Raw genomic sequence first — 12,284 nt, 5'->3', positions numbered from 1 at the left:
TAGCCACAGCTGCCCTGGGGCAGACTGACAGAGGCGAGGCTGCGATAACACTCAGATCTTTAAAATATACCCTGATGATTCTCACCAACAGTCAGGAGATGCTCCTTCTATAACAACGCTTCTGCGGCCACGTTTACGTGACAAACAGTGCAGTCTGGGCGTTGGGTGGGAGGAAGTGGGGCTGGCACGTTTGTGTAGAAGAGGGAGGAGAACCACCAGAGAGGAATGTACCCACGCTCAATGTGAGGGCGGAGCCTGTGAGTGTGCTGCCTGCAAGCTCCAGGTTTGTAACAAACCTGCAGGATTTCCACTTCTGAGGTGTTTAAACAGTCGGGCAGCAGGACCTCTGTCTGTACTTTGACTTGTTTGGTGTTTTAGAAGATAACAGAAAGTTTGAAGAGACTTGGTTGGCTGTTAAATCTGTAAATTAGATAAGTGCATAAAGTCGTGTAACACAGCTTCACCACACACCCTGATATATTTATTTACTGAATTACTCCACAATGACAGATTTTAAGTTAGCCATAGATCAACTAGATCAAAACAGAAAACACACACACACACACACACACACACACACACACACACACACACACACACACACACACACACACACACACCTGTCATTAAAACAAAAACATTGCAACTGTATTATTGGATGACCTGCACTCGTGAATCAAGCATTCAAACGGTGACAGTGTTTTAATTTTGGCTTTTTGGACACAGAAACCGTAATTGTCACAGTTTGATGGCATCAGACTCCTGATCTCACAAACACAAAGTTGAGAAAAAAGTGGAAAATCACAGATCACGGTCCAGCTTTTCCAAGCTTCCTCTTCAGCTTTCACTCTCTGTCCTCTGGCTGCAGAATAACACACTAGCTCTCATTTTAGACCGTCACTATTTTCATCCCCTTCTGTTTTTCTTTCTGTTTTCTCCTCGCCTCGGCCTCAGTGGAGATGAAATGAGCTACCTTGACAATGCTTGAGAAGGACAGATGGATGAACAGTGAGTGCGCCTGTGTCGGCCTGAGAGTGTCAGACACAAAGAGGGAGACGGGAAAATAGATCATCTGAAGGTTTTTCAGTTTCTTAACATTGAATTCTTGTCTGCATAGTTGTAAATGTCTAAAAGGTTAATAAAAAGGCAGCACATTGAATCCAAAAGACTCGCTGTACACCAACATGTTCAGTCTTTGGCCTAGAGCGAGTGACATAATGCAACAGCGTCGTTAAAATATTCCAAAGACAGACGAAGAAACTTCAAAGTTCGCTGTTAATTGGATGTAAGCAAAGAGAAATGTCCCTCTGCAGCCGTTGCATCGTGTCTGGAACGGGCCATGTCCAGTCAAGCATGTGCACACGTTTGTGCCACCGATTCATCAAAAGGTTAATTTATGAATTTTTGGAAACAATGCAAAGGCGCATAAAAAGATGAAACGGCCTCTCTGAAAGGAGAGCTGGCACCGGACGGCGGGATGAGCCGGTCGGTCAGTGGCTCCTATTGTGATGCTAAACTGAGCGATTTCAAACAGAACTTGCCGACAACACAATTAAACCACGGCGAATAAATAGACGTTTCAAAGTCCGCTGGAGACAAAAGAACCTCAGACAGAGACACAAACACACAAACTGGGAAAGGGGGATGGAAGGTTGGATGAGCTGTCATGACTGGATTGGACGATATGTGGAGTCTCTGTTTATGTGTGTGTGGTTTTGGTGTGCATATGCATTTATGTGTGTCTGTGGTCGTGTGTTTGTGTGTGAAGCGGGGGGTTGTTGTGAACCCGTAAGAAAAGGAGCAGCGAGGTGGAACGGACAGGGACGTTGCACTCTGCCTCTCCACCCAAATATCGGCATGCGTCTGCTGGCCTGAGACCCCCTCAGCTGGGGGCCGTGCCTGCTTTGGACAGGAACAAAAGGAGACGCCTTGATGACGCGTTGGCGGGGGGAAGCCCGATCGATGGATCAATAAAGGCCTTCTGGGCAGCTCAGATCTGAGCGGAGAATAAAGGAGCTTTAATTCTGAATTTAAAACGCTACAGAGGGGAATAAATCAGCGCTATCTGTCTGCATCAAGATTGTTCAAGTGCTTAAATCTTCATCTTAAGATGCTTCAAGGTTTCCTATGATCTTGAGATATTAACGTGAATGGCACCGTTATAACTTACCTGGTTTAGGTGACCTGGGTTTGAGGTCATTTCCTCTCACTCTCTCCCTGCTTTCCAGTCTACTGTCCTGTCAATAACATTTAAAATAATCCCCCAACCTGCAAACAAAAACTTGCAATAGTTTTAAACAAAAGTTACAAATATGTGGTCCAAGTGCAGACGCACAAGGGGAATTTCTGCATGTGCAAGTTTGCCAGGACTGAAAAAAATCAGCAGAAACTGCAGAAGGGAGGAAACTTCACTCCTTCACTCTTACACAAGTCTCCCTTGTTGCACAGGCACAAATCAATCTTCGTCAACCGTGCCCCGCCTCACCTCTATCTCGTTTTACTACTGAGAAAATGACCACAAGCCTGTCCAGCCTTTAAGAGTATACAATTACCAAACAATGCCGTCCCCTGTCTCTGTGTCTGTGCCGTCTCTGCTACTGGTGTAAAATTTGTCCTTCTGTCCCCCCCCCCCCCTCCATAGCTGTGGGCATCTCTGCTGGCAGCCGCTCCACAGCTTCAGAGCTGGCTGGGTAAGCAAATGAGGAGTAAACAGAGTGTGAGACAGATAGACAGCCAGTCAGCCAGTCTAACCACTGGAACGAATGCAGGGGTTGTCTCGTCTCTGCTTTCTGTGTGTGTGTGTGTGTGTGTGTGTGTGTGTGTGTGTGTGTGTGTGTGTGTGTGTGTGTGTGAGGGGCTCTGAGGAGCTGACAGGTCGGCTAGAGCCAAGCACGCAGAGCTGAATCTCCTGAGTTAAATGTGTGCTGGCAGCAGACTGAGCCATATGCAGAGTGTTGTGTGTTTGGAATTTAAAGTAAATATACATTAAAAAACAGGATATTTGATTTAACGAGGTGAAATTTAGTCTTAAAACTAGAGGTGGTCCGATACCAATATCGGTATTGGTACCAATATTGGACTGATACTGCCGCGATAGGATGGATACTTGGTTTCTATCCTCTTTAATTATACACCTACTATACTGTGTTAATTTTTTATTTTGGGGGGGACGTGAAAACATTTACCTGAAACTATGAAAAATGTCTAAAGCTGTTTGTGTGTAATTTATTATAGCCTAAAATCACAGTGATCATTATTGTTGTGAGTTAAAAGTATGACTATCGCTGTTATTGGTAACGGCTTGTTATTTACTTACTCGTTGTTTACTTAGTTACTCCTACATGTAAGCTTTTATTACCTCCAGTCTGCAGCTTTGTGAAAGCTTTTATTTAATTGCATTTTTAGGTAGAGTTTAATGAAATCCAATACAGGTGTTCTGCCATGACGTTTACTTTCAAGAAGCCTGTAATCAGCTTCTGTTGACGTCCTCCAAGGTTTCTATAAATGGAAAGAACAATAAAAAGTAAACACCTATGCATACAGTGTTGTTTGGCACCTTTAATTAAGATCTCAGTGACAAACACACATGCTGTGCAGCTGAATTTATGCATCCGTGGTATTGAAAAAACTCCATTCACATGTATAAACATTTCACTCTGCGTCTGTTTCTGTAAACTTGTGCTAGCAACCTGTGACCCTCCCTCTCTCACTTTCTCTCCACCAGATTAATTTGTGAGTGTAGTGAGGAAGGGAGGGAGATGTGAGCATTGTGATGGAAGGGCGCATTCAGACTTGCCACAGAAATAGCTGTTTACACAATGGAACAATTACCCAGTAAACTGCAGGGGAACGAAAGGAGGAGAGGACAGGAGAGGAGAGGAGGACACAGCCCACCAAAGCTTTCAGGTCTTTGACGGGCTTCATATATTTGCTTCCTTGCACTCAGACTCGAGCTCCACCAAACAAGCGTCTTGCGTTTTACTGCTATTTGCCTGCAGATTCAAATTTCAAGTCGCCATGACGATAACAACCCCTGATTGTGGGTTGGTCCAGACTAAATGGTACTAAGTGCTGCACTTACTGTAAGTACAATTTTGGGGTGCTGTATACATACTCAAGTATTTTCATTTCCTGCTCGTGCTTCTACTATGGCGGGAAAACGTTACACTTTTTATTCCTCTACATTTATCTAACTGATGATATATAAGAAAGGAGATATAAATTCATCCATTCTTAAACATTGGAGTTGCAGAGGTCCTGCAGCAAAACCTTAACTCTAACCGATCCTATGACGAGGCGAGACGCAGGATTTAACCTGGACACGTCACCGATCTGTTGCAGATATTTAAGACTTTGGTTTTTGCAAAGCTGTCTTTATACAGCACTAATGCTGCTGGCACGTGCAGCACAGCGACGGTTCCTCTGATAGCGTCTTGTGGTTTCATTCAATTAACTGCACAAAACAGCAAAACTGTGAGAAAAGTGCAAAAACTTTTATTGATGTTTTTCAGCTTTTCTCCTTTAAGAAGATATGATTTCAAGCAAAAGTTCTGTATAAAATGGGATATTAACAAAATGTTTGCTAAAAAAAAATCGATAGAAGTATTTTGTAGATTCTTCTCCTCTGCTTTGAAGACAAAGGTGGGAGGACCATGTGAAGCATGTGCGTTGGTAGAGGAGCGGTATGCAATCACGTCACTATGGCTACGTTCACACTGCAGGCGAAAGCGCATCAAATCCGACTTTTCTGACCCTACGCGACCCATATCCGATCATGGTATGACAGTGTGAACGGCTCAAATCCGATCTGGGTCACTTTCGTATGTGGTACTGAATCCGATACATATCCGATGTTTTAGAAAGCGACTGCTGTTTGAACGGTCATGTCGCATTAAATCCGTCTTTTCCGTCACTGACACGAGACAGACGCCAATTATCAGCGCCGGAGAAGACATCGCGAACGCTTCCTGGCCATCCCGTGTAGATGTCAGTGAAACTGTTGGGAAGACAACTTTGGAGAAACGTGAACATTTTATTTGTACTGTATAATCTGCAGATTCTGACAGAAATCTGCAGATTATCCTTTGAAGCACAGCTCAACACGGGGACAATTTCATTCACAGGAAAAAACACACAATGGCTTCATCCGCCGATCGTAGCCGATGAGCAAAGACTGTGGGCAGAGCAGAGTCGGGCCAGCGGACATTCCAGGCAAGCCGGGCATTTTTGGATTCGTGTGGTACAAAAAGACGCCTTTCTCTTCCTCTACCAACTAAAAACACTGCAAAGCTCCTTTTTTCATCTCATGAACTGAGACTTTATTTCATGTAATTGCCATTTCCTCTGAGTCTCATTAATACAACAGAGAATTCCCAGTCGGCTCGGAGCGAGGCTCAAGGAGGGGGTTGCACAAGGTTGGGTCGGCATGGAAGGGGTTGATAGGTTGCCTGAGGTGACAAATTTATGCTCACGCACATAAAAACACACACACAGCCTCTCCAATCAGAAGCCCCCTTTTGCTCAGAGAGACGAACATCAAAAGCATCATCCACAGCCTGATGAGAAGGCCTCGGAGGCGGAGCAGATTTAAACCCGCCCTCTCTCACACACGCACGCCGCAGAAAGTCACACCCAAACAGAATTATGAAAACAGACCACAAGCGTGCGTGCGCGCTCGAGGCGACCCCTTCTGCTGAGCCGTGTCTGGCTGACCACTCCGGATGAGACGTGACACCGAGGATGAATAATACAATAGAGAGACACTCAGATGTGTCAGCAGCATCTGTCTGTGTCTGGGCCTGACGTGTGTCGTCCTCCCTCCTCATTCACAGCAGAGCGCAGAGGCTTATACAAAACTAATGAAGCAGACACGCTGTATTAACGCACACTGTCTCATGGATGTATGCACACATATAGAGACAGACAAACAAGTGTGAGTGCAGAAGGTGCCATGTGGCAGCATCGTGACCTGCATCTCATCTCAGACCCCTCAAACTCCCCTGAGAAGCTCGCTCTGCTTTTGATATACAAAAATGATTTCCCAGTCAGGAGGAAAGGCCCGGCGGAGGCCGGCCGCTGCAAGCAGAAGGCAAAACGCTGAATGATTCATGACAAATCTCACTGTAGCTGGGTGCGTTGTGCAAGGAGGAAACTGAACTGAGGAGGTTCTGTTCAAAGAAGGCGATGACCCAGCTGCTGCTGTCTGATTGGTTACACACAGCATTTCCCAAAGGGCCGAGGGGAGGAATGACAGCTCGAGAATAAAGAGCAGAAACAGCAGGGAGAGGTTTTCTTTATTAACAGTAGAGCAGTCTGCCTTTGTGTGGAACAGGTTTGGGTGCAAGTTACAGTAGATGACTGAGCTCTCCTTGGGAGCTGAGAGACATTAAGGTATGATCCTACTTAATGCCCCGCGACACTGTGCCAAAAATCGATGACATTTTAATGGCCTGAAATAAGATCCATGGATCAAAAGAGACACTGTGTGTTTGGGTAGGTAAGATTTAAAGTCTGCTGTTCACATGTCTGCACGATGAAGAGTGATTTCACAGCTGACAGTGTCGCCTCTGTTGCATAAGGTAAATTCTGAGGTGATGAAAACCTCAGGACACACACAGCTGTGTTAACTGTGCCGGAGGTCAAGAGGCGAGCAAAAGATACTTGGTGGCGTCTGCCTGTAAACTGAACTTTGTCTCTCTTTGTCTAATAGAAATGAAGCTTGTGGTTAAGTTCAGGAAGAAAGATCTGTAGTCAGTCATCTGCCTGCTTTTGTTCTTTACATGACTACCGCTTTCCCACGCTGTCAATCTCAGTACCGACATCATTATTCTAGTCCAATCATCTTCACGCCCACCTTCTTTGAACCAATCAGGCACCGCTTCTCATGGTTTAAATCAGTGCTCCTCCTCATCTCCACCTCAGTCTTCATCATCATCATCACCATCCTCGTCTAGACTCTGGGTGGTCCTGCCTTAAACCCTGTCCATCACCGTGATGGGTCATCAGAGTCAAATCGCCATCTATAGTGACACGATAGCATCACACAGCTGCAGACTTGTCGTACACCTTGTGAATCTTCTGTTGAAATCAGTTTTCTGTGGAGGCCATTTAAGCCCAGTGAACTCACTGTGAAGTTCAAGAAACCAGTTTGACATGATGTGAGCTTTGTGACACGCAGGCGTCAGAAGACATGTGCACTGTGGTCAACAATAGTCAGGTAGAGTGTGACATTTAAACAATACGTAATTAAGCTGTGCCGAGACCAGATGCATCCATGCTTTCCTGCTGTTTATGTCAAATTCCGATCCCACCATCCCAAATCGAGACTCATCAGACCGGGCGACTTTTTCCAAGCTTCTATTTTGCCTAATTCTGGTGAGCCTGAGGGAATTCAGTGTCCTGCTCTTAGCTGACAGGTGTGGTCTTCTGCATTGTGCATTCAGAGATTCTCTTCTGCATATTTTGGCTGTGACCAGTGGTTATTAGAGTTACTGTTGCTTTCCTAACAGCTCCAACAGTCGGGAGATTCGCTTCTCACATCTGGCATCAACAAGGCATTTAAACCCAGAGGGCCGCTGATCACGGACCGATGCTACCAGTATTTAAAGGAGCTGAAATCAGCTGCTCATGATTTGAAATGGATGTTTAACACTTGCAGAAGAAGCCACATTTTGATTGCTTTTCTTTTCAACATAAGATGGAAAAGTTTTAATGAACACATCTGCTAAATTTTCGTTTGCCTATAAAGAATAGGGAATACTTTAAAGGTCAGTCAGCAGCAATGCGAGGCATGACTTTGCTAATGTTTAACTTTAATATCCTGATCTAACCTTAGCCAAACTGCTTTTATTACCTGAAGCAAACTGTATACACCCACATGCAACTCCCTCCCTCAAACATGGGTGCAGTGGCTGAACAAAAGGAACCAGCTCTGAATAAACATTACTCATAGCCGAACAGCTCAGGTGCACGCAGGAACTGATATGCCTGCATCAGGCTGAGGTGTCCTGTGTTATTAGCGCTGAGTTTGGGGGAATTTGCATTATTTCCAGTCTCAGGGCCCGTTCACACTTTTTCAGTCATGGTCTCAGCTTTGTGACAACTTTTCTCATTGGATTTGTAGATTCATTTCTAAACTGCAGGGCTGTAACTATATAGAGGTATTTACTGCAGTACTACTGAGTAATTATATAAACAGATTTTTAGCAACAAAATTATTTTTTCCTGTGTGCAGGAAATCCGCCCGGCTTTGTCCTAGTCTGGTGTTTGCCGTTACAGCAGTTAGTGGCCTTTTGGTCTTTTGGCAGCGTCTGCCCGTCTCCACTCCCCCACTCCACCCGCCTTCCCCTCGTCAACAACAGCCGCCAGACAGCCAACCGATCCTGCCAGCTCTGGTGGGAGGCTGGCGACTGCTCCGTTCCAGCTCCTAAATCAGAGAGGCTGTGTTTAGATCCCCCATGTAGAGCTGAGCTGCACTTGCACTGGGAGCGCCGCTGTCTTCCAGGATGAAGGAAGGACGTGCCGATGCAGTTATTCTCTCCTGTTTATCCTTCAGATTTATAACCCTGTTTAAATCCTCACCTTCTAGTTACATTTATAAAAGACTATGAAACAAAACCCAGAGAGCTGCTTCTGAACGCTGAGACGTACTCAAAGAAAATCTCAAATAACAGACCATTAGCAGGACACAAAGGCAGACAAAGGAAACAGCTTTCGTTTGCTTTGATGGTCTGACTGGAGTGAAGTGCACCGCCTCGGGCTGCATTCTTCGAAACAACAAATCCTCACGCAGAGTTTAAGTGCACCATCAACAAAAGTGCATCTTGTTTACCTGATGTGTACCTGGTGAGAGCGTCTCTCCGCTCGCTTTTATTCCCTTTTGATTTGTTGCACATCACTCTGTGCGTATAAGGATTCCTGCAGGCATTAAAGTTCCCTTTTACCCTACATATACATGCATGCAGCCCCCCTCCCCCTCCACGTCTTGCCATTTACTTGGAAACATAACACATGCTCTCCAGACTTTCAAAAACAACTTTGATAATGGCGAGAAACTTTTACACAAAGCCCCCGGGTCTTTCCAGGGAGAGACTTAGCTTCTTAAATTGCCCACATCTTCACATTCTGACATGAAGAAGGTTTTCCATGCTTGCTGCCAGGAGGCTAATTTGCCTTGGCACCACGAGCATTGGACTTAGGTACCAGAAAATGTGTTTGAATAAGTGCGTGTGTGCGCGTGTGCACAGAGGGGGAAGTTCTTTTTAATTCTTTGAAATGCCACAGAGACCTCCCAGCCACCCTGCATCAGCCCTGAACAATACTGCATCCTGAAACACAGATGAAAAGTGCTTAAAGCTGCGAACAGAGAATCACCTCGTAAAATGTTGAAAGGCTCTTTATTGGCTATGAAACAACTGGAAACTGATCAGCTTTAAGAAGTGGAAACAACGTTCTTTAAAGGAATGCACTTTGGCACTAATGTGATGGAAGAAAAGGCTTCAATCACTGAATTACTCATTTCAGCTTATTCATATAGCCTGGCATAGAGACTAACAATAAGACGGCCAACACAAAGATGAGCTCATCCAACAGATTTCCTAAGCACACCTGTTCAACTGCATGTTAGAGGAATAACATCTAATCAGCCAATCACATGGCAGCACCTCAGTGCACTGGGATATGTAGACTTGGTCAAACTGTTGTTGGTGCCAGATGGGCTGGCCTGAAACTGCTGATCTTCTGGGATTTTCCAAACAGAGAATGATCCGAAAACTGGTCAGAAAAAGAGAAACTATCCAACCGAGCAAACACCAGAGTTTACCCGAGTATCGTTGCTGACCATGACCTTAGTGCGTCCATCTTCTGATGGCTGCTTCCAGCAGGATAACGCACAAAGCTCAAATCATCTCACGCTGGTTTCTTTAACATGAACTTAGCATGACTGTAGTCAAACAGCCTCTAACGGAGCACCTTTGGGCTGTGGTGAAGCAAGAGATTCAAAACTAATGTGCAGCAGCTGTGAGATGAGATGAGATGAGATGAAACTTTATTAATCCCTCGGGTGGGTTCCTCTGGGAAAATTCGGTTTCCAAAAGCACAGCACCGACCTTGTAAGAATACAAGGGAATTGCACATTTCAAGTATTGCACCGTTGACTATTAACAAAAAGGGTGAGAGATGCTGTGAGCATGGAGCAGAGTCTCATTGAGACTCCTTGTTGAATCAATAACACAAAGAACGAAGGCCGTTCTGGGACCCGTCGCAGTACTAGCAGGGTGTATCTAATAATGTTTGATGTTGATTTTGTTCATCTGGACGTAACGTTTTTGTGAGCGAGAGAAACCTTCAACCACTCGTACGAACTTCTTCGGCTCGTGTTTCACCCACTCAAACGTCCAGATGAACAAATCCACCTTTCTGAGTATCTAATAATAAAAGCAATTAAACAACTACATGAGGATGACAAAGCGATGGTCATCATTGGTTCTTTTGATTTCCCCTAAAGCCTCTGACTAACTGTAACAATAGCAAACACGGAGCCGGGCAACGTGTTTTTCAGGTTCCACCTGATGTGCTGAACGGTCCAGGGGAACAAAAGACCCCGCGGACACGGGAATGACTCCGCACTGTTTACTTGAGCAATCGGGTTTTCGGTTTCTCTGTGAGATCACAGTTTCTGAGCCCACCCTTCATCCTTTTTAAAATGAAGCCCTTCTGATGATGCACAGACAAACTGACACCAACATCTGAACCAACCATCCAGATAAGTACTGCTTGTGTTCTCGCACTGTGCCCAGGCTTTAAATTACACGCACTGGTGTTACAGCGGTGTCAGTTTTCTCATCTAATCCTCGGTAAGATAACAGGTGCATTTCAGACTAAACATTGTTTGTAGTCGAGCGCAAATTTGTCTTGGCGAAACTCAGACATGACAATATGAGACTCTAATGTTTACGCTCCTCTTCAACGGGCTGATCTGTGACAATGGGGGCCATTCATCACTTCCTCATATGGTGTAATCGGCACTCGGGCACACGGGAACAAAACTGGACCAACGAGACAGTCGCCGGGCTGTAGCTGACTGCAAAATGCAAATCCTGTGAGCACAAAGGGCGAGTCAGCACAGAGCACACTTCCTTTATAATCCATCGGAGCCTTTTCGACTCACCTGAGGCGTCTCTTCCAGCAGAACAATAGCCCTCCACCTGATCTGATTTCTACCTGGTATAACCTTTTCACCATTTCCCCCGACACAGGGACCTTTGTTGATCCCAGATGAAGGATCAGATGAGCAGGGTTGAAGCAACAATGATTCTCATTCATGTGGAGCAAAACTTCGCTTATAAACATCGTACTTTACAGCTCGTGAGAAACGGTGCCTGCAGAGACATACATGCACACAAGCTGTTTCAGGCCAGTGACCTTCACTGTTCCGCTCTTTATCACTGATAACAGTCAAAACTCAAAATACTGCATCCCGCACAAGCTTCCCTTTCCCAGAATACACCACATCCTGCCAAGAAGGTTATGTAAGCCAAATCTGAAGCAGCCTTGGCTGAGAGACATGTTTTACTGCTGGCTGTGTTCCTGTTATCACCTTGGGTGTTTGAAAAGAGGACAGATAGAGTCTGCTTTGTGTCTTTTCAACAAGAGGATCCTTGTGTCAGCCAGGAGCGATGAAGAAGCCGTCAGATAAGCAGACATGTAGCACATTCCTTCATAGCATTAGTTTCAAACACAGCGAGCAGGACAATGCTGAGGATGCAGGTTTAGAAACGCTGCAGCTGACAAATGAAACGAAAAGGTCACGAGACGGTTTGGGAGAAAAGCTGAAAAAATGTTTTGGCTACAAGACCCCCCCCCCCCCTGCGTTTGTGTCAGCCTTACAGCATGAAAACATCATGTGTCAGTGAAACCACTCGACCTCCATACTGAAAGCTTCCTTGGCCACATTTTGTGCAGATACTGTTTCCTCTGGACTTTCACGCTCTCATCGATTTGCATGAAATTATTATATCTACCTGTTAAACCATAATCAGCTCAAAGTGGGAGCTGTGGGTTTCACTGGGTGATGCAGTTTGTTCCTCAGCCTGTTTTTTAATCACACCAACACGATCTTAACTCACCACCTGTCCAGATTTGAAGATTTTGCTTTACTGCAATTCATCTCCTCCAAACTGAAATTCAATTTTTGAGGCATTTTTCACACACAGCAGGAGAATAGTGCACAGAGGACAGGAAACTGGTATTAATGCTGGTAGATGTGCACAAAGCCACTGATATCA

Source organism: Oreochromis aureus, linkage group 23, assembly GCF_013358895.1.
Source record: "Oreochromis aureus strain Israel breed Guangdong linkage group 23, ZZ_aureus, whole genome shotgun sequence".
NCBI classification, from domain to species: Eukaryota; Metazoa; Chordata; class Actinopteri; order Cichliformes; family Cichlidae; genus Oreochromis; species Oreochromis aureus.
This window is presented reverse-complemented; position numbering follows the sequence as displayed.